The following is a 23,911-nucleotide window of genomic DNA, read 5'->3' on the forward strand; positions in this document are numbered from 1 at the left end:
ATAGCAAGTATATCTGATCACTTCTCCTGTAGAAAAGTGTGTTTTGGTGAAAAATGCAAATCTTCCTAAACTACAGTAGCAATCACCTTTTCTTACTCTCTAAAACATAGACCAAAGTACCACCCCAAGTAAATGGGGTGTCTTTATAGATACCACAGCTAGAGCCACAGCTGAAGCAAGCCCTCAGAGCCAACAGACAGATTTGCTCAGCTATTAATTAAGGATCTGTGGCTCAGTGACACAATTCATTTTAAAATTCAGCCTGCGTATCTGAAACTGGCTTTGGCACACAATAATTGCAAGACTTTCTATAGTTTCTCTGTTCCTCTCAATCACTAAAAACGTCAGACAAATGGAGAGTGAATGCTAGGGTTATGAATAGAAATCTGAAAGAAAAAGGCATATAATAAGTAGACCTAACGATGACAACTACACCCGTTGGGAATCAAAACCAGAGCTCCTACACATATCCTTGTCACTTTTCCAACCAAGACTCTGAGGCTGTGGTTTAAACAGCATCATTCCCTAAAGGGTACTTGTGTGAAACAGATCATACCCTATAGGGAAAAGAAAATAATGTATTAACTCTCTTTGATAATCACACAGAGTGATGCAGCAAATAGATGCTGCTCACTCATACTTCACAGAGTAAAGGATACTTGGGAGCAATAGGATAATGCAAGAATCTTGGCATTATTTGCAAAACAGATCAAACTGCTATATATCTACTAGCTCTGGCTGTTCTAGCTTTGACTTGGAGATATTTTGAGACTCCAGGCTGACCCAAATCTGGACCTAATTACCTTTGAGTTACCAGTCTCCAGTTATATCTTCTTTTCAACATCCAAGGAGATGTTGAAAACAAAGAAAGTTACATCCAAGGAGACGTACCAAAGAAAGTAATCCTCAGAGAAATATTATCAAATGAGTTCTCAAGACAAAGAAATAAGGATGTAATGCAAAGAATGAGGATGGAAAGACAAAGAAATAAGGATGTATATACTGCCCAGTGTGTATCCTATAATACGTGTTCACGTATGATACTTCGGACTAACACTTCAGCTCTTCCCAATAAAGAAGGGAACAAGTATTCTCCAAAGCATAATGCTCAGTTCAAAATGTCAGACCGTAATTCCCTTAGATACCTCTCTCTCTTGCCCTTCCCTAGGAATTGTCATCCCAATTCCCTGCTCTTATTCACTACGTATCTGGCAAGATGCAGTGCTGGAAGCAGCCTACCCCTCTGAACAGGGCAAGAGCAGCCAGCCTCACTAAGATCTGTCCCAACATGAGGGCAAGCTCGCATGCTGCTGATACGGAAGCATCTAGAGGAAGGAGACAGCTGCTTTCTGTAGGCAAGTGTGGGTATGAAAAAGGGACAAAAAGCTTCTCAAGTATGGGTGTGGAAAGGGGACAAAAAGATTCCCAGCTCAAACAACTGCTCAAGCCAGATCAACATGATCCTTTGGGATACTGAAACAGAGATGGAGACCTTTAATCCAGGCAGACAGCCAAGACATAACTCAGAATCTATCTAATAACCTGATGGTTTTTTTTAATAGATATACACATGTATATACATACACATACACACACATATATAATATATATATATATATATTTTTATATATATATATATATAAAGTATATATATATATAATAGAATGGTTTGGGTTGGAAGGGGCTTTCAAAAATCATCTAGTCCAAACCCCTGCCATGGACAGGGACACTTCCCACTAACTGAATATGTTATAAATCTGTAATATATATGTGTATGCATGTGTATATATATAAATGAACCAAGTGATCATTCCTAGGTATTTCTCAATTTCTTTGTGATGGCCTGAAGGCTTCTTTATGGTGCACTCAATTTTAGAATCAAATGTTCCTTTTCTCTGACAGACATGGTGAAGCAAAATACCCAGGCACACAAATTTGTTATTTGGAAAATATGACGGCATCCTGCCTTCATTTGTAGTAAAGGTTATGAGGTTCATTCCTGCAGTTTTCTTCCAATGAAGTAACTCAATGCACCTTGAAACAGAGACATCAGTTAAGGAAATTTTTAGCAACTCTTTCAAACAAAACTAAACATGTTTAGTCACAAAATACACAGTGTGGGACTGTAATCTTAACTTGTTTATGAAATTTTTATTTTGCTCTCTGGATTTCATACAAATCCACCATAAGCAGTATAAGCTTCAGTTACTGACATGTATGACAACATTGCACCAGTTGCCCACTTTTCTAGCTTGGAAATCAACTTGAAAAATTATGACCAGAAATGCATACTTTGTTATACTTGCATATGTTATACTTATTTCTGTAAGATCTTAGATTTGTTAACGTTATGATGAAAGTTGTGACCTCATTATATTACACAATATAAAGGGCAAAAAATAGCACGTGTCAGAATTTTCACAACACTGTACATCAATTCTCTCACCTTCCTTCAGTCATGATTGAGAACTTGACTTGGATTCTGCCAGGGAAATTGTTTTCAGTTACAATAAAGTGCCTTCCTGAATATACGTCATTGTAGTACAAAGCACTTCTCTCCAAAAATGCTTGATTGAGCTCAAGTGCTTAAGCTAGCAACATTTCACTACCTCCTGATTAATTACCTCTACTGAAAATCTGGAAAAATCTCTGATTCGTCCAATATCAGCCAAATATAACAGCAGTCTCTATTATTTTAACTATTTCCAGACATAACCAGTGAAAAATCTAGGCACTGAGTAAGAATACCAGAAGTTATAGAGATTACATCACTTTATTACAACGAAGAGGCCAATGATGTATGCAAAATGTGAACTAAATTATATTCTAGCAATACCATAAATTTCTCCAGAGTTTGAGCTGTGCTGTATAAGCCTATAGAGCAAATCTAGTGCACAGCAGCTTAAGGAGGAGATCATAAAAGAGCCTGCTACTTCAGAATACATTTTGAAACCCCTTAAGACTATAAACCAGAAGAAAAATCTTTAAGGGGGAAAAAAAAAACACAACATAACCCTTTTGACAGCACTGCTGACTGTACCAGCTCTACCCAAATAAAATTTGTGTGAGACTTTCAGATGTCACACATTTTCATATTACAATAATGTCACTGATAGAGAGAAAATACATTAACCTAATAAGGGAAGAGTTACTACTGTTTTTTAAACTTAAAGTGTATAAGAGCAAATAATATATGAAGGATAGATCTTCTATTCTTTCCCAATTTTTTAGCAGAAAGCAAAGGCAAGGAATTCAGGTGAGACAGCTAGATCTCAACCACAGAAACAAATGGGCAGAAATACCAGCATTTGATTCTCCACATTCGACAGAATATTTAACTGTATTGGCTTATATTTATCAGTTAACAACTACAAAAAAACAAGCAGCTCTTCAAAGCTTACTCTTCTGATCATATGGCAGAACAAATAAAGCTGCAGTATGAGGTATACTTTGTTAGCATTACTCTCAATTTTTCAGCTTACCTACGGATTTAGGGAATGAATCTGTCCAAAATACTATACTTGTATATATATACACACACACAGCCCTGTCTGTGAACTTTACGATAAATGTAAATGCTAAAGACACTACAACCCCAGCTGTAGATGGAATAGACATACATTTTCATTACCTCTTTTTCTTTACTACAGGTTTCAATGTGATTCAACAGCATACAATATGGTAAGACGTATCGCAGCACTAACAAGGATCATTCCAGGGAAGTGAGAGACATCAATCAATAAAAACTGCCCTGGATGGCACTTAGTTTTTGGGGGGCACCTGCCTGTAAGCAACAGAGAAACTGAAACAGGTAAACAGGTGAAAGTTTCACTTCCTTTAAAAAAAAAAAAAAAAAAAGTAATTAGGGAGAAGCAGAACTGTAACGTCCCTACAGGGCGTGTATCCTACAAACAAAGATAGCACCTTGCAGTCACTCACAGATTTTTGAAAGGCAGAAGAAACATCAGTAAAGTTACATTGGGTGGGAGGATGAGGTAAGGAGAGGCTACCCATTGATTAAAGTGCAAGAAACAATATTACTCAGCTTCATAGCAAAGCTACAGCTTGGCATGTCAGATCTTTTGTTTTACAATCTTCAGCCAAGATCCTGTTTCTTCTTGCCTTAAACTAGACTATTGCAATCTTGACTTCTATGCTCTGGGCCATTTAAAGTTGTAAACAATATACCTCTGTTGAGGGTTTTGTTTCTTTTGCTGGGAGATACAGGTTATGATCCATGTTTCCACTTTTCACACAGAAAAAGATGAACAGATAAAATAAATCAAATTAATCAGATTAATTAAAACATTATCTGAGCAGAATGGTACGTAGGTGGTATTATACTGGTTATTATACAGGCATATAGCAAGACAGGATTCTTCACCCAAGATGATAACAATCAAGTCGAAAGATTAATAGGATGGTTTGAATAGGTAGTAACGTACTCAGGTGTTGGGACCAAACTGGAAGATCCAATCATGCAGTTCTCCCGTTTGCTTCATTTCTAAAGTTATGAAAAATCAACTCCCTGAGGTCTGCTCTTATTCTGTGGCAACAGTCCAAAATCTCATAGCTTACGTTTTGAATACTGCACACATATGAGATGATTACTCAAACACATTATAGTGACTTTGGGGAGAACAGGAGATCAGGAGGCCAGTTTTGAGAGATTTGGTTTAAAGCTTACTGAAAGGAATAAGGAGTAAACAACCGAGAAATAAAAAAAATGTGCTCAGGATAATAATTTATGCTTCTTCGCAATGCAGCTTTATAAACTAAAATTTTAGTCATAGTATTTCCGTTCATGCCAGTAAAGTGTTAAATTGTAATTTAATGTTATAAACTGAAGTAGATCTGCTGGCACCAGAAATCCCTCCAAAAATAATCTTTCAGAAAATGGATCCTTTGAAATAAATTCCAGAAGAGTTTCAAGCTGCATAACATTTTATCTGGCAATTTCTTTCTAGAAATTTAACCATCTTCCCAACGTGATTCAGAGCCTAACATTCCTTTTATGTTAGAAAATATGCTTACAGGCTCTTTTTTCCCTTGGTTAAACTGTCTTTTTTGGATTTCAAAGTTAATTTCAAACCTTAGATTGATAAATGCTTTTGCACTAAGTCAGTAGAATGGCAACAACAAAGCCTACAATTAAACCACTGTCTTGAACTGCTAGCAAAAACAGCAAAACTCAGCATATTTTTAAAAGGAATTTGAAAAAGTCACAAATATAATCAAATAAACCTGAAACCTGTTCAGCATTTATCGTCTCTATTCTTTGATGTTTTCACACAGAGGTATAGAAGTCTCATTTCTTAGTCTTTTCCAGCACAATGATGTCATCTACTCCTCTTGTAGCTCTTACTTGCAATGTTAGCTGTTTTTTTTATACTTATAAAGAATTGTTGACAAAAGTATATACACATATGCAGTACATACAAGATACAATGTTTTTTATCATTACTATTAAGAATTTGGTGGATAATTTATATAAAATATAAATTTATTTGAAGGAACTGCAAGTCTACCTTGGATCCGTCTGGGACACTTACATCAAACTAATTGCACATGCAAATACATATTTTCCCAAGTAAAATTGATATTTGATCTGCAAATAAATATTTCTTCACTCTTCCTTACCAAGCATACCAAATACATACTTTCATTATGGATTTTTTAAATAAACATTTCTACACAGGAGCACTCCCTCCTCCTGGCCTACAGTTCTGCTAAGGAATTATTTTAGACTAGTATCTCTAAGTGATTTTTATCCTCCACAACATCCAGGTTTGGTCTTTGGCACTTTGGGTCTTGCTTAATATGTCACCTCTGTTACCAGAGTACATCAAAGCCCAAAACATAAGAAATAATGTCACCAGTGTCTGAAGGTTGGGGAGTTTAATAAGTTACAATAGTAATGAAGCAACATCAACAAAAATAGCTACTTGGAGATAAGCAAAAATCGCCGCGGGACAAGAAACTCCTTCTCCATTTTAAAATGTTGCACTGTGGTAAATCAGAATTATAACAGTATTGAAAATTTTCACAAATATATAGCCTGCGCAAATTGTGATGGATTAAAGTTACTTTTTAACTTTTGCTGGAAAGTTTACTTAATTTTTATTAAATTAAAAAAAAAAAGTTTTAAATAACTTTTATACAAAAATGCTCACAAATTTTTAAACTTAAAAAAAAGAAAAAAGTTAAGGTACCTGTTGACAAATACCTTTTCTTCAATGAAAACTTCAGTTTCAGTGAAGATTTCTGGAATGCTGTGTCTATACTTACTCTTGTTAAATCAACAAACTTGCTAATACTGCATCTTTTATAGAGAATGTAAAAAGTTTTGTAATAGAGCCACCTAACAAAACATTATTGCAACAAGACTCATGATGGAATTATTAATCCCTCAAGATTTAAGATGGAATAGAAAAAAATACAATGCAGATCAATAAAAGGTATGTTGTGTAAGTGGAATTGCATCACCATTCAAGAGCAAAGAATCTGGCCCAAAGATCTCATAATATGCCACAACCTTTCTCCCTTTCACTGTAAATACACCTACAGAACAATTAATTTATCCATATTACAATGTAGCTACAATCATAAGGTATTTATAGAGCATAACACTAAAGTACGTGAGTCCATTCTCAACAGACTGACCAGACAGGCCATCAGGGAGCACAAAGAGGAGTAATTAAATGGCTCAGCTGGGGATACTGAAAGATTAGTGGTAAACCACTAACCTACAAGATAGGATGGAGCACAGTAATGCCACAGGCTCAACCCTGAAGGAAAAAGCTGATAACCCCAGTTAAAGTATTTGAACTGATATCTATCTCTAACATTACTGTGGAGATCAAATGTAGCTCTAGTGCTACTGCAGTGCCAATGCTGCACTGTCAGGAAACATCTTAGTGTGGTTCTGAGACACCAATGCAGAACAGCCTCATGGAGGTGAAGGAACCAGGATGGTGAGTGAAACCTGGAGACTATTTAAAATGTTTTTGGTTGTTTCTTTGTTTCGAGGAATGTATTCGTCTGGTAAATAAGTGGAGTCTAGGAAAGCATCTTAGTGAACTCTCATTGGGGTCGCCTGAAGATGTGAATTCTCTCTGGTGCTATCTCCTTGCTGGAAGAACAGGGGGTTACATTTACGAAGGAGACATCTTTCCAAGATCTGGTACTTGAAAATGCCATTATCTTCTGAATCGCAATGTCTTGCACACAAACACTTGAAATTCTCAAACTTGTTACCAGTAGTCACCTAACAGTTTGTCTGTACCTACTCAGGCTCACTACCTTTGGAAAAATAAAAGTGCTCAATGTTTGTCAAATTCAAAATATCAAAGAAGCTTCAAAACAAAACCGTATGTATTGCAAGAGAACAAATAATTAAGTTCTTTATGTCAAAACAGGAAACAATTATAAAAGAGAAATTACACTAATTATGTAAATGGTTCTTGGAATGTTTTACACATTTTCTGTTGTATGGATGACTCCCTTTATACATACAGTAATAAGTTTGTGAGTTTATTAACTCACAACCTCTAATGTGCTTTTAGCTTCTTATGTTCATAATACAGGTAAAAGCTTTGATGTTTATATTTTTCAAACAAAGCCCTTTGTTTTCTGTCCATTTTATGTGCTTCTAGAACATTCACCTAACCTAAGGATGTTAAGATTGGTATTTTGCATCTTTGATGGCTGAAATGTAGTATCATAGGTTGAAAATAATAATAATAAAAAATTACTATTAAATCCCTACTTCAAACAAACAAAAAAAACTACTTACTCTTCATTATGGCTGAATCAACACTTTGTATCTACAGTTATCATGGTAAAATACTAAGATAGACGATGCTTAGAAAAGGAACTGTAAACAAAATTCTATCTGGAATCAGCATGAGTTTTCCCAAAGGAAATGCACCCAGTTTCTTCACAGTAATAGTCAAATATTCGTGTTAAGGGAGAAACAACTATTCACAAGAAGAGAAGAAAAAAAGCTAAAGAAATTTAACCTCTTAAATGCTGTAAATTGACGACTCAGCTGAAAGAGTCATATGTGTAGCATCCAGATATATGCACAGGACACACACACAGGGAGAAGATGAGTCACACAGATTCAGACCTATATTTGAAAAAATAATACTGAAAGTCTCTGTGTGTCTACAGGAGATTCAATTTTAAAAGCCAGTATTTCAGATCTTCTCTTTCTTTATACCAGTTGGAATAGACAGAAGCCAAGGTGGCTGTAAGCCAGCTTTACCTCAGCCAGGGATTCCCGCTTGCAGGGGAAATCTCAGCTGCCAACTCTGGAAAGCTTTACAGATCGTTTTACTGCAAAGGAGACTGCACACAGTCCAGGATATGGCTTAATATTTCTTTCCCTAATAAAGTGAATTTTATGGCAGTTAGTACATCTACAAGACCCTTGCCAAAAAAAAAGGAAGATGGAGGTCCATATACAGCAATGTATCTGGAGCTTAATTTTCCACTACCAGTTCAAAGTAAGTATAAATATTGCCATTTCCATTAGCTCTTTCCTTACAGTTTGCAGTGGCTTTGCATAAATTTAGATAAAGACATTACATGGTGGGCAAGGAGTAAGAAAGTTTATTTTCCTTAGTACAAATGTGATTTCTCCTTCAAATTTATCTGGGGCATAAAGAATATGACTTTCTTTTAAGGAATAAACAAGATGGAAATAACTAATAAAAAAACCTTACATTGGACTGACCAAGTTGTAAATGTCAAGTCAAAATTGAAGAAAAGTGCCTAAGAGATATTTCACAGTTACTTATAGTCAGACTTTTGTTACTATCAAAAAACTATATTCAGAAAAATAAATAAAAGCAGCACAAAACAGAGTAACTGGTAGATAAGACATACAAACTTTAGATTGAAATGAGGTAAGACATACGAACTTTAGATTGAAATGGACTTAACACCAACAGTCTATCTTAACACCAACATCTATCTTTGCTGCTCTTTCCTAGAAAATCTGAAATGTCATCTATCAAAACTTTTAGATTACACTTCAGATGTATTACTCTATTATTCAGCATTAAAAGGGCACAACATGGGATGCACTGAAAACAGAGGGACTAACTTTTACATTCAGTCTTGAAACAATAAAAGCCATTCATCTAAAAACGCATATGCAACCAGACACAATCCATGTTTTCAGGTTTTACAGCTCAGTCAGCTGTAGGTTCTTAGAAACCCTCACTGTGACCTCACTGTAATAGTGGTTGATACAAATGGAGGGTTGACTTTTGAGTTGTACAGTCAAACAGAAAGAAACATGGGTGATTTCATTATATGTGTCTATTCTTTTTTGACCACAGTAACTTTCTCCTGTTGCAATCACAAAGTGAGAAACACAACAGATGCAACTAAAAAGAATGTAATACAGTTTATATGCACTTCTCCTTCATAGTTCTCTGATGCCTTGTGCTAAGAAATAGGTTAAACAAACAAACATATAACCAGTTTGCTCAAGCAGTGGAGATGGAAGTTCAAATGATAACTACCTCTCAGCAGGAATAAAATACAAAATTGATAGGGAATTTCATTTTTAATTATATTAACTACATGCAATTTTCCTACAAAAGTACCTGTCACAAATGAAAATGTTTCATTTAGGGAGTATAATGATTTATTATTTATGCTAAAAATATCAAGAAATCATCATAAATACATCACAACTCGGAAATCTCAAAGTCACAAATAAATCCACCCAGCCAATGGCACTTGATTTGAATTCCCTTTCTAAATCCTTACTGATTTAGATAGCGTTACTAACTCCTATCCCTTTGCACACCATGTGCTCATTGTTTTCTATGTTTCAGTAGCCAGAACATGATGATTTATCTATTTTAGGGCCAAACTCAAACGTGTAGACTTCAGTAAAATGTCTTGTCTTGCAAGGGTACAGTTCCCATGCACATTTAGGCTACTCACTTGCAAACATCAGGTGACAATTTTTTATTTTTCTGCAGTTAGTTCTACTCTCACAGCATAGCAATAAACATTAGAAATGATTATACGTGTTTAAGTTTACATTCTGCCTGACAAAGAAAAAAAGACAGGTTTTAGGCAAATCATGATCCTTGGAGGCGCTGTGTATCAAACTATATTTTACTGTGTAACATATACAAGAACAGCATTTGCTGTACTGTATGACATCATATATTGAAAAAGAACCCTACCTGGGATAAAGTGATTAATAAAAAAGCCTTCTGTTCTAATGGATTTTCCAAACAAAACTTTGATCCTTTACAAAAATCAAAGCAAATGCAAATTCACGTTTTTTTCAGTCTGGGAAACTTCAGCTTATTTTGGTAGGTTTTCATTTCAGTGACGAATGGGTTAAAAACCAAACAATGGCCTGGGCATTTATCCCACAATGTAGTTTCTTTCATAACAACCATATAATAGAAACTTCTGGGTGGGTTTCTCATTTGCTGCTCCTGCTTCCTAGAAGCTGCACAGCTCAGTCCCTTCCCCCTCCATAAATACATTCAGATTTCTTTACTCTGCCAATACAAAATTAAAAGGCAAAACCTTAAAGATCATAAAATAAGGTCTGTAGCGTGTGATGGCACTGTACTGGGAGCAGAAATTTCTTCATAATTTCTCTATAAAGGAAGAAATCTATTTTTTATTATTATTATTTTTGATGTTTTATAGCAATATAGCAAGCAGCAAGAAGAGTACAGTGTTCACAAAGTACACTTGTTTTCTACCTAAAGAAAGGTATGTGCAAAAAGGATGTGTTACTGGGACATCTCCTTTATGCCAGGAACCTGTTTTATGCTTGGAAATCCAACTTACATGAAAGACTGACACTTGTTCATCCTTCAAAGAAAGACATGATTAAACAGATGCATGTAGTCCCAGGAAAATTTTTACCTATATACAGATTTACAACTTAAAGACAGCATTAATAGATACATATTCAGTGCATATATTTTATAAGATTAAAATGCAAAAGAACTTCTGCACATAACCTCTGGTCCCTAGCACAAGCAATTCCCTTCAAGCCAAGCACCCTTGAGAACCCAGAGATTCCAAATATTGTTTCATTCACATTGAGATGTATCTCACTCTTGCAGGTCTGGTCTGAGTCCAATTATTATGTTAAAAAAAAAAAAAAAAAAAAGGAAAATGGCATTTCTGTTAGCGATTTTTAAGTGGTAGAAGACTAGCAGCTAAATTCAGGTGTGACTGTTATTCAGATAGCATGCCCCAAAGGTCAGGGAGTGTTTGTTTTATTTTAAGGCTCAATATATAAAAACACATGTAGCATATATAAGTTAAGATACTGCCTTCCTATATGTGAGATATTGAACAGTTATCATGGTTGAGCCCGTGGTAACCACTGAAGCTTGAAAGATTTGCTGTATAACCAGAAATCCTAGATGTCAGAAGATCTAGTTAAGCTGTCACAACAGTTCCTGCTTTTCTTAATATCTATGAACCTATGCTTGTGTGGCCTAGCCTATAGCTGCACTGTTTACATTATTATGTCTTAGATCTCTAACAGGAAGCATGAGGAAAAGATTTAAATCCAGCTCGTGAATTAACCTATGTGATTGAAGACAGTAGCAGACCAATGCTTGCTTCTGAGGAGTTAAACTCAGAGCTGATTTAAAGTCTTGAAGAGTACATACTTGTCTGTTCTCCATCTACAAAATACAGATGTACTGATTAATATACAAGGGTACCTGCAGTAGCACTGTACATGTAAAACACAACTCTCCAGATACTGTAAGAAAAAAATCTGTTGTAACTGTTTAATCCCTCAAGAATTTTTTAAGCAAAGAATTCCCATAGAATTCTGCAGAAATTGCATTTTTGTTGATTTATGATACTTTTGAAACATACAAATAGTAGAAAGATCCATGTGCTTGTAACCAGGAAAGATGCCACATGCACATTCAACCCACACCAAACAAAATTATTAGATCTATGCATAAATCTGTATATGCAAGAGTGAGTAATTTCACAGTTATTGCAAGAAACTGTACTGTTAATTTGCCTGGTTCAAAATGAAATCATCAATCATGAGACTTGGCGCATATTTCATGGAATTACTTGATCTTTCTCATTAAAAATACAATTAAAGCATGTCATTTCTCTATGCACATTGCGTATGTATGTACAGGCATGATCTATTGATACAATCACAACTTTCTGACTTCAGTGAAATTGCAAAGGTTCATTAGAAAGGAAGAGACAGAGAATCCTGGCAGTTCTGAGATCTTAGGGGGTCATTTATTGTTGTAATAAATTTCATTTTTCTATCTGAAGGGTAGAGTCTAAACACTGTAATAGAGCAATATTGAGGTATTTATTTTACCTCATTTTTTCTTCAGCTGAAATACTAGCAAGGGAGTGTTTTACAGGTTGGCAGGCAGCCAGTCATTTCTCAGTAAATAATGTGAACCCTGTCCTGCAGCATAAAGTTGTACATCTTTTCAAAAAATGCTCAGTCCCCTGCTAAAGTCCAAAGAACCTTTGCTTACAAAGCGTCTGCAGAAACTTCTATAGAAAGCAACTCGGCCTAGGCTTCTCCACTAGATAGAGGTCTTTCTTACTCTGTCTCTTTTTCCTCACTGAAATGACTTATTTTACTCCTCCTCCTTAAGATGCTTTTCCTCAATATACCAGAGATAAAAAAATAAAAATCTTCTATAGCCTAAGTAAGGTGTCTTAGACCATCTTTCACCCAAAACCTGAAAAATTCTGCTCTGTCACTTTTAGTGCGAGATGCACAACTGTATCAAAGCAGACATGCAATATATGCAATTGCTCAGACAGCATCATTGGCAGGGCTCCATTATGACTCATGCATACTTGTAGTACATAATGAGTGTTCTGTGAATTTCAAATTAAGAAATTTGGTTTAGTTTCCAGTAGTTGATGTTGTAAATAGGCTCTGAAAGGGTAACTTCTGGATACATATAATTCAGATCATTCACGCTTAGTAGCTGGCAAAGGCAGGTTTAATGTCCTTAGACAGAAGATGCAGAAAATACAAAGCCAAAGAGTATGGGTGAACACATCTAGACAGGTGTATCTTCATAAATTGGACTGAAAAGGGAAATTCCACATGACAAAGGGAGTGCGATGAACATTCAATCAATTTTATGCAATGTAGAAACCAATACAGTAAGTTTTGGAAAGTCAGAAAGTCAGAAGAGAAAGTAGCATCTGAGCATGTGTGGGTAGCAGAAGGAACCTGATGGCTGTGATCGTTGTGTCAGCACAGCAACCTGACTTTATGTGTAATACATCAAAGAGAAAGCCAAACTTGTGGAAAGAAATATTGAGGCCTTTTTAAAAACAAAACAAACACACACACACATACACAAAAAGACAACATCAAACCTCTGTGTATCATTTGGCACCTCAAAAAAGGAAAAGATTTACAGCCACTGTTAAACATGTTCCTTGTAGCTACCCAAATGGTATGCCTTAAGCAGATATTGCTCTAGTATTGACCCTCTGCACGCGTGTGCTCACCCAACCAAACAGCACAGCTCAGGCTTTAAAATCCACAACAAAGCTCAACTGTTCAGTAGAAGGACTGCATGCTTTGCCGGAATTGAACACAGAACAGATTAATTAATCAATGTTTGCAAAGCCCTTTGAAATGGAAAAGTGTTCTGGAAACTACAGATTTCTATTACTTAAAACTTCCCTGTTAGCACTGAAGTTATACTCTATTTCCCTTAATGTGTTATGAGTAAGAGGATAGGAAACATGACATTGCAGATACCGGTTACCACAATTATCAAAGGCCGTGCAAAAACTCGAAGTTTCGATAGCTGTCTTTACACAGTAAGAGTAATCTTTAAGTCAAATAGAAAATTGTCTTATCTTCTGAAGTTCAGACAGTACTTTATGTACTTGTAGTATCATCTATTGATATTGTTGTTTTTCTTTTTTCCTTTCCTATAACAGATAGAGTTGTTGATTGCCAGCAGAAGACATGGCCCTGTGGGGTAGGAACATAACATTTCACTTACCATCCGCTGGCATTTTCAGTGGTTAGCACCATCCATCAATGCTTTTGTTTTCTCAGTAGTGTCAGCACATAAATGACGTTCCAAATGCTTTCATTTCTTCAGCTTCTGAGATGAATTTGCTTGCTTAGGTAAATTTGCTACGCTATCTAAGTCTAGGCCATGTCTTGCAACATTTAAAATAGTACGTTCATTTTCCTAACAGTTCCTGAGTCATGACTGGCACATAACCAAAATTAAAAATAAAAAAAAAAAAAAAAAACAGCTTTCGACAGTTTATAAAAAGTGGCAACATTCCCACAAATCTGCTTTGTCTTTATAACAAAGCAGCTTCTTTCTGACTGTAAGGTATGTTTAAGGCTGTAAGGTATGTTTCTGATTAGTTTACTCAATCCTGAGATGTTGTGTGTTGTTTGTTGTGTTTTTTTTTTTCCACTGGGAACTTAACATACATCACATGAAAAAAAAATAGGGCTTTAAGATTCAAACTTAATCTTTGTATTCACATTCTGAGTTTCACTCTCATGTTTTTGGCTGGTTCACTTCAGAGATTAGCCTGCTGCAAGATCCAAACCTGAACCAGTGGATTATTTGAGTCTTAGGGTTTGTTTTCAAGTTCCTGCTAGTATTTAATTACCGATGTTATTAATGTAATTTGATATATCTTTATTTGGGAAAAAGCAGATGGCAAGCACAATCGGAAGTGTTGGAATGATTGTGCTAATGGATCTTCTAAGACAGTAAGGATTTAAAAAAAATGATTATTGCAAATAATGGATACCAATATTTTTTAACTCTACAGAAGCATCAGCCTAACGGGTCACATTTCTCTCACCTTTGCATAAAGAAACCATGTGGGATAAAAGCTACAGGTTAACTATATGTAACATGCATATACAACTGGAAACATTTTTAATGTATACAATTAATTAATAAAAACTGTGATGAACCAGATGAGAGGGTATATTTAAAATAAATAAAAAATGAGCAACTGACTTTGGAATAAAAAACTGTAAACGCATTTTGTTTGTAAAATAAAAGACTTCATAGGGAAGCATTATTTTTGGACTTAAGGCATAATTTCTAAACTTAACAAGTGATTTATTACATCTGTGGACTGAGACACCACCTACCTGTACATGTTTTTGAGTTCTGCCAAGACTTCGTGTAGAGCTGAACAAATTATTTGTATTTTCAGTTTCTGTGGCCAGTTGTTTGTCTATGGATTGTTCCGTTCCTAGCCGTTATTTGTTTGAGGTCTACATATGACAACACACAAAGAGAAGAGCGTCTTTTTATGCTTATCTTTGGTACCTAGGACAGGACAATTGGTTTAATTGGTCTTGTAATGACAAATTCTCCCTTCAGACTTATAGACGTTTTGCATGCTTACATGAGGGTAAAATTTCATCCATCTGGAGGTTCATGAGAAAAAATGTAAACCATTTAAAGTATTTTTGAGTATTAAAAGTAATTGTATTTTTGATTATTTTTGCAATAATAAGATAAACTTCAACTGTATTGAGATCCTCTAATGCAATGAAAAAGCCTTCCTAGTGGGTTAGAGATGTGTGTCTTTGAAAAGTGTCTATAAGGAATAGCATGTGCTGTATGACAGAGCATTAGAACAGGTTGCCCAGAGAAATTGTTAAGTCTTCTTCAGAGATACTCAAAACCCAGCTGCATGCGTTCCTGTGCAATATGCACTTGATGACCCTGCTTGAGGAGTGGGGTTGGCCTAGATCTCCAGAGGTCACTTCCAGTATCAATCATTTTGTGATTCTGTATCATTTACATTTAATGACAATGCTGGGGTAGAATACAAATGGTTGACTTTATTTCCAGGAATCATAATTGGTCCACATACTAGTTTTAAACCCCAAACTCTTCTGAAACTGCTCTAGTGAGAAATAAGAATGTGACACTTTCAAAAAATGACAAAACTTCATTCAGAACATGGTTTACCATATGCAATAAATATTTTTTTCTTCTCCAGCACACATCTCAAGACTGTTTTGTTAACTTTAAGTTGTTGAATGCTGAAAAGAATTTACACCATTTTCTTGCCATGTCATCATAAAAACGTTACCCTGGAACCTGTCCGGAATAAAATAAGGTTCTCAGTCCCTGGATTTTCGGTGGAGAATCAACTGAAGATGTAGGGACTGGATTAAAAAGAATCATCTGGAAGGTCCGTAGCAAGGAAATAATTTTAAAAATCTCTTTCTATTCCTTTGTTTCCCTGTAAGGTGTGAGTGCATTTCAAATCTGTAGGGAGTTATGGAGAAGTGTGAAGTAAACCTGGAATGATGGGGCTGTTTTGCATGGTTTACAAGTATATGGTAAACATCTGAGCTACTTCCACTTGGAGTGGAGATAGGGACCCAGAATATGGGATCCTGTCCATACATTGTCCACATATCTGTGGAAAAATCTTCAAATTAGAAACGTGGAAGGCTAAAACTCAAAGCCGTTTAAATGGTCAGAGTATTGATTCTCCTGGAACAGCTTCTCCACAGGAGACGTAGAAGAATTCTCTACAGGAGATGTAGAAGTCTCCACACACCCACAGGAGTCGGCTCTGTGCCCCTCACAGCAGGCTGAAGCACACTGCTCCGTGCAGTACCACGGCCGGCCTCCCCACACCCCATGTGGAGGGCCCTGCCTAGCGTTAAGTGGGACGTGAAGAAGTTTTAATAGGCCAGAATTTTATTCCTCCCACCCCCAAAAGGATCTGACTCTCCCCTGCCCCCCCAATTTTTCCCTGATCTCCCCCCAAAACCTCTATATCGCACCTGGCGCCTGCAGCTGGGGCCATCCCCAGGGATCTTCTTCGAGATCTTCTTCTCCCCTCACCCTACAGCCACGGCGGGGCTCTGCGGGGAGGCGCCCACCCGGCAGGGAAAGAGATGAGGGGAACGGACGGCGGCTGTGGGGAGGGAAGGGCACCGAGGGGACGGGGGAAGGCAGCGGCGAGCCTGAGGTGAGGGGGGCAGGAGAGGCGGGCACCGCCGCGGTCCCTCAGCGCGCTGGGCGACGGAGAGCGGCCGGCGGGGCCCTAAAGCTCCCCTCACGCTCGCCACCTCCTCGGCAGGGAGCCCCCCGGGCTGGGAGGCGGAAGCCCTTGGAGGAGGTGCCTCGCAACAGATGGTTAAAGCCGGCTCCTCGCCGCGGCCCGCATTGGAGGGAGGGAGGGAGGGAGAGAGGCAGCGGCCGGAGCTGCGCGGAGCGGCGCGCAGCGCCCCCAAGCCCGCTTTGCTCGCTCCCGGGGCGGGCGCTGAGGAGAGACCGCCGCCATCCCGCCACCCCCGCGCCTCCAGCCCTCGGCGGCTCCGGGCCACCTGCGAGTTTTAATCGCCCGCCGGGCGCTGTGAGTAACGCCGGGCCGGGCTGGGGCCGCCGGGAGGGCTCTGGCTGCGGGAGGCCCTGAGGGCTCGGCTCCTCAGGCTGCCACCGCCCGCGCTTGAGGCGGGCGGGTGAGCCGGAGCCGCCGGCTTTGCCGGCTGGAGCCGCCTTTTCCTCCGGTTTAACCCGTACGCGGGGAAGGTGCGGGAGCCGATCCTCCCCGGGACGGGCGGCTGTGTGGACGTCGGGCAGATTTTTATCACCTGTGAGGAAAACCCCCTGCCATTCGGTCCCCTTTCCACCCCGGCTTCGACGCTGGAGGCGGCTAATTACCGGGCTTTCCTGAGGTGCGGGGAGCGGCCGGCCCAAGGTCACGCAGCGAGGCAGTGGCAGAGCAGGGGAATAGCTTAAAAAACTTCTGGTGCCCGGTCCTGGTGTCGGCTCAACGAGGCTGCAGGGCTCCGGGCAGGGATGGGGTCCAGCTGTAGGTAGGTCTCTGATTACCTCGTCTTTTTGTTCTCCTTCAAAAGGTTGCCTACTGATGTGAAACCACACAGAGGTGCAATGTCCGTGCTGTCTCCCTCATCTTCTCTAGCCTGCAAGCATGTAAATGAGTACGTATATAGGCTTACTTTTCTTTACTAATATTAAGTTCAGTAGATAAAAACAGAAATTGTTAGATTATGTTTTGTCTTCAGGTTTATAGTATTAATAAGTAATGTCTGATATTAATAGTAAATGTATTCACATGCCATCAGAGAGGAATTATCAGAAAAAACCTTAATTGCTTGGGTGTTAACTGTATGCCAAAACTAACCTGTAGTGCAATGCGTTTTATGCTCAATGCATGTAAAAGATTTGGTGGGCCATGTCACAAAGCTAATGTATGATGGGTTTAAGAGTTCTCCAAAATATGCAGTTTCAGTAATTGTCTTAATATTAGATTTTTGCAAAATGATCTTCTTTCCTCCCTTCTCTCTTTATCTCTAAACATATTTTTTATGAGTTCAGATAAAGGTATTCTACATTCTTCTGCCCCCACTAACAGTCAGTGTTTCTCTGAAGTTTCTTCTTATGTTCAAATATACATTTAGATTCGAAGGATAATGCTTTGACTAAACATATTAGAGTCCTCTAAGTAAATCCTCTTCATGTAATTTTGCAGGGCTTTGCATTTCACACCATGTCATGCAGCAATTAAACTTAAAAAGTTAAATGTGCTTTTTCAAAAACTGACCACCTATCCTTCTCAATTTTACCTTACCCTTTCTGCTTGGTTAAGGGGTGTGTGGAAATGCAATATGAGGGATTTAGGAAGGCACTCAGAATATTAGTGTAAATAGGGCAGATTAATTTGCATTAGACAGTTCAGGTGAACTCTGGACTCTCTTCTAAACAAATCTTGGAATTCAAGGCAAGGTTCCTGTATGATTTTTGCGTGTGTGTCTTTGTTTTAACTTTATTCAGAAAACAATGCATTATTCCCAAGGTAATTAATGGACTTTTTTTTTTTTCTTTGGACTTTAATATTTGCAAAAAAGAAGAAACCTCTTTGTGCTTGCATTTGGGCTATGCAACACTTCTTTTGCTGCAAGGATTCCTTGCAAGGAGTCTTACTTCAGGTAACTTCTAGCTAGAAGTGTTTGCCCTTGCTGTATAAAAACCGTCTTGATTAGTCATATGTTTCAGTACTGATACTTTATCATTTCTTTTAAATGGATAGGAAAAAGTCTGAAGTCAGTTCACCGAAGTTAACTCACATTATTTCATTAAACAAATTATTAAGTTAAAATAGTTGATGCTTTGCTATGGCCCTGTATGTTTTGTTTTTAAAAATAGTCTGTGTTGCATTGTTGGCACTTACTTTCAAGCATCTGTTACAAGGACTTCAGGCAAGAAGAATCATGGGTGTTCATCTACATAAACAGAACTCAAAATGGCTTGGTGATGTCAAACTTGGAAATAAAATTGATTTGTTTACAGTAAGTTGGTAATGTAACTGAATGAATAGGACTGTTTTCTGTTGCAAATGAAGAAAAAGGTGGTGGAGTAAAGCAAATACTTGTGCAGTATAGCAGCAGAAATATTTTTGAGATGCTGGAATTAATAGTAGGAATAAAGATAACTGTAAATAGCTTCCTTTTTATGAAGGAGCTATTGCAAAAAAAAGATTAACGGGCCAGTAATCAGTATGTACTGTTGTCTTCTGTTATTACAGTGGAAAGTGGAAATGGAAAAATAAATATCTGGTATCTCAAAGATCTCTACAACTTGGAAAAGGTGTGGATTTATTTAATCTTCCCTTCAAAATTGTTTTTAGAAATAATTAATTTGAATTTCAGGCTTCTTGCTTTTTAGATAGCATAGAATGATTGAAGTCTTTTCTAAATGATTGTGCTTCCTAAAAACCACATTTTTCTCTTTTCCTCTCAAGATTCTTTCCTCAGCCACCTATGAATTTCAGAATAGAGCAAAAGTGAGCTCAAGAGCTGCTACCAACCCATCAGAGCATTTTGATTAAAGTTGTTTCTGAGATCCTACTTCTGTGTAGAATTCTCTGTGCTTTTGCCAATTTCCATTAAGTGTAGATAAGACTTGGCTTTCTAATTTTCCCTTGCAATATCATTGATAGAACAGATTCTCATTTTTGTCAATACACTGGGCTAATTTCTCAGGCTGGAGTGGGCATTCTGGAGAATGAGATACAGGCCTACATTTTCAGTATGAAATTAGATGTTCCAGAATGCTTACGGGTTTTGAGAGTACCTGGATTTGTTCCAGTGTAAGCTATGATTTGATTTGAAACCTGAAGAGCTGTCACGAGTGTCTTGTCATTTGTTTTGTTTTTGTTTTATTTTCCCTTCCCATTAGTGGTATCTAATACACTTGGATTTTTAGTTAATCTTTCAGAAACTGTCTGCATTTCTCAAAATTGTTTGTTGCTAGTTACCTGCCTCTACCCTATCCCTCTCTCTCACACACACACCCCAAATGGTACATATGGAGTGATAATGCAAGTCTGTTAAGGGAGGATGTCAACTAATTAGTGGTTGACATCTGTAGGAGGATAAAAGATTTGTAATACTTGCAAATATTGCACATATTCAGAAAACAAGTCTGAAATATTACCTCAGCTGTGTCTCATTAGTAGATATAACCATGCCTTTCTACAAATACAAATGCTGAAAGTCCAAAGGTCTTCAGCAAGAAGCAGCATCCAAAGAAACGTTGCTTGTGAGGCAGTAAGAACATCTTAGTAAACAGATAATTTAATCTTCCCTCTTGTAAGGAGTTGTACTTGAGTTCCAGTGTTCCCATAACACAGGAAATGCATGCCAATCTCCTGTGACTGCCACAGGATCTGTCATGTGCAGATCTCTGCATGCTAATATCTACAGTGGTCTTATCTTCCCACAATGCAAAATTCCATTTTCTGTATCAACGCAGTTTAAATATACAATTGGGTAACACTTTTTTTTTATTTCTTTTTGTGAATACAGTAGTTCAACAGTTTAACCTAGACCCACCTCTGTGTCTGTGGTTGTGTGTGTGTATGTACACGAGAAATACGGGGTTTCATGTACACGAGAAATACGGGGTTATGTACTTGTATTCTTATTTTTCCAGATCCTGGTGAGTGAGATTTCCCATGAAAGTGTTTGAGATAATGTCTTACTTCTGCAGTTTGGCTGTGGTAGGAAATCTGTTTTGGTGCTCAGAATGACACTAAAGTGAAGTAATTAATGTGAAAGATCCAAAAACATAACAATAGGAGATCTTATTCAAATGCAACTTTCTGTAAAGCTGAATAAGAGTCACTGTTAAGCAGCTATTACTTTATTTAGTTTTACAACACCCTATTTTATACTTACAGCCTTTGCAATGCAGATACAGTTCCTACTCTAAATCTGTACAGAATAAACTGAAGTAACTAAGCAGATGAAATATATACGGTTACACGTTGACATTTCTAATCTGGTCTTGTAGCAGTGATGTGTTTTTTTTCCCCTGTGAACAATGTAGAAGCTTTTTATGCAGTTACTATCTGTAAGGAGCTTATTCCAAATCTTTGTTTCATTATTTTGTATTTGTCACTATATGTTCCAGTGTTTTGTCTTACTTTTTTCCACAGTAAAATCATGAGTAGTTCATAGTTCAGTAAGTTTGAGCAGCTTGTGGTAGAATACAAGTTTTGATGTGTGATCACTAGTACTAATTAGCATGGTTAATGGATTGTTGGAAGAGAGTGTCAAAATAAAGAGGTGTCTGTTAGGCTCCAGAGTCGTTTCCAATCTGCTTGTGGTATTCAAAAATAAAGGTAGTGTCTTTGAGGAAACCACTGTAAATATCGATACCTCACAAGGAGTAACAAAAATACTGGCTAAAGTCTCATTGCTCCAGAAAGACAAATGCCATTTTAAAAATAAGCAGCTTCTTATTTAAAGTTTCTAAAAAGAAAGCGGTTGTATTGCCTGTTTTATCTGAAGATCTTGGAGATGCAGCAATCATTGTAGAGGCCTGAAAATACTGATCCAGGAGGTAGAAAGCACTATAACCAGTGATGCTGGGGTGATCTGATAGTTCTGGCCAACTCTGACTGAGTCAGTGAACATGACTACCAAGTTTAATAGATGGGGTCAGTGTATTTAGGAATTCGGCATTTTCTGGAAATACTTGGGAAAAGAAGATCAGGGATCATCAAGATGCTGAAGTATGTCAGAAGGTGATGTCATTTGCATCTAGAAACCATATAAGGAAAATTTTGTGAAGCTCCATGCATATTTAGGAACAACATTTCTGATCCTTCTCTCATGCAAAATATCTGGTAGGACTCTTCAGAAATAAAAGGATCTTAATATTGGCAGGTCTTCACAAGGCTTTCTAGTTCAGTTTCCCTTAACTCCTTTTCCAGTTTTCCCTTTTTGTCTTTGTTAACAGTAGTAATGTTTATGTTGCATTGTTAAAATTGTGTAAATTTTCAGGTGGAGAGTGCAGATAGGATAAAAGTAATGAAATGCATGTTTGTTTTTTTTTCTTGGGGGGGGTATAATTACAAGGTTGTTTCATGTGAATTTAAGTATGTGTAGTGAACAAGATTTGCAGCAAACTCCAGGTATTAATTTGTGCTGTTTGGCTCACTAGTTCTTAATTCTCTGCACTGCTGTATTCTCTCTAGTGCAATTAAATAGTTATTGTTTATTGTCTTTTGAACAAATGTTTGTGTATAGTTCCATTGTTGGATGGATTTCCCTCCCTCCCCACAGCAATGAATAATGTGAATTGCTTCAACTTCTAAGATGTTTGTGTTGTTGTTTTTTTTTGTTTGTTTTAAATAAAAGACTACATGACTTACTGCTATAACTTTTGAAATTCTGATATAACCTCAGATATCTAATAATAGTGTATAAATTATTCATATACTAAGATAAATATGTCTAGTATTGTTCCAGTTCATATGCTAAGGTATTCCTTAAACCAGGTCACCTATGTGACTTCAGTGTCTTTGAGGTTCCTTTTCCCTAATTTTACTAGACTACGAGTCATCTTCATCACCAGTTTTTGCCACCTTTGTGGCTTTGCAGCCAACATACAGCTTATGCCTTTGGAAAGAGCAAAAAGCCAGCTGTGCTACTGACTATAATATTTAGAATTATTGACTTGTTTGTTTTTTTGGTAAAAAATAACTCTTTGTTACTAATCAGGATAAGGCAAATATCTGTTATTAATTACTTCAAGATGAACATTAGGTGTTTTAGCTACTATACTTCCTTTGTCCACCCTTATTTTGAGGTATATTCCACGCATACAGGGTAAATAACTGTTCAAAATAATTTAACTTTTAGACTTCATCCATCCTCATTTTTCCCTATGTTTTCAGTACCAGCAAGATTTGACGGGCTTTCAAAAAAATCTGGCTTCTTTAAATCATTCTTACTTTGTTGGGGGGAATGTGTAGAAGACGTCTGTGACTTACAGAAAAATTATATGGTTCTGCACTTAAACTTTTTTATCATAGTTTTTGTGTGAAGAAACAAATTACTGTACAGAATGTAACTCATCTGTACACAGAGAAGGGTGAAAAGGTGGTGACTTCTGCCATCATTTCATTTGATACGTCTTTGGATCTTCCTGTATACCTAGAAATACTGTGATGCAATGGTTTCTGTGACCCACTTGGATTCTTTTCTGATTACTCCGAATCCTCATACGCTGATGAAAGTGGAGGCAGCTGTAAGACTGCAGATAAGTGAATTCCAATTAGTGCCTTTAAATCACCATCAAATGATCTGTCTTTAGTCACACTTGTCTGGTAGTCTAACTACAGAATCAAGGCAATTTTATACTTTTTTTTTTTTAATTTCCTTGAATGCAATATTTGCATGGGTGCTCTTCTCAGCGCTGTCTGCTAGAGAACAGACTTGCAACTAGTAGTTAACTGTGATACAAGACCCTGTAGGTTCTGTAGCTGTTCACAGTGTGACATTAATGGTGTTAAATTAGCAACATCAGCAATATTAACTAATTTCCTC

General features: G+C 37.3%; 2 long non-coding RNA genes across 4 annotated transcripts in view; one reads left to right on the forward strand and one right to left on the reverse strand.

The window, feature by feature from the left end:
- The window catches only part of LOC116495557, a 191,313-nt gene extending 174,214 nt beyond the window's left edge, over positions 1–17,099 (reverse strand). For all 3 annotated transcript variants that reach the window (XR_004253957.1, XR_004253956.1, XR_004253955.1), the window contains exons 1-2: positions 16,832–17,099; positions 15,170–15,295 (exon numbers count right to left, since the gene is read on the reverse strand). This is a non-coding gene — a long non-coding RNA (uncharacterized LOC116495557). The remainder of the gene's footprint in view (positions 1–15,169; positions 15,296–16,831) is intronic.
- A 147-nt stretch (positions 17,100–17,246) lies between these two features.
- The window catches only part of LOC116495556, a 62,145-nt gene continuing 55,480 nt past the window's right edge, over positions 17,247–23,911 (forward strand). The window contains exons 1-2 of the long non-coding RNA XR_004253954.1: positions 17,247–17,406; positions 17,912–17,995. This is a non-coding gene — a long non-coding RNA (uncharacterized LOC116495556). The remainder of the gene's footprint in view (positions 17,407–17,911; positions 17,996–23,911) is intronic.

The sequence above is a fragment of the Aythya fuligula genome, chromosome 16, assembly GCF_009819795.1.
Source record: "Aythya fuligula isolate bAytFul2 chromosome 16, bAytFul2.pri, whole genome shotgun sequence".
Taxonomy (NCBI): domain Eukaryota; kingdom Metazoa; phylum Chordata; class Aves; order Anseriformes; family Anatidae; genus Aythya; species Aythya fuligula.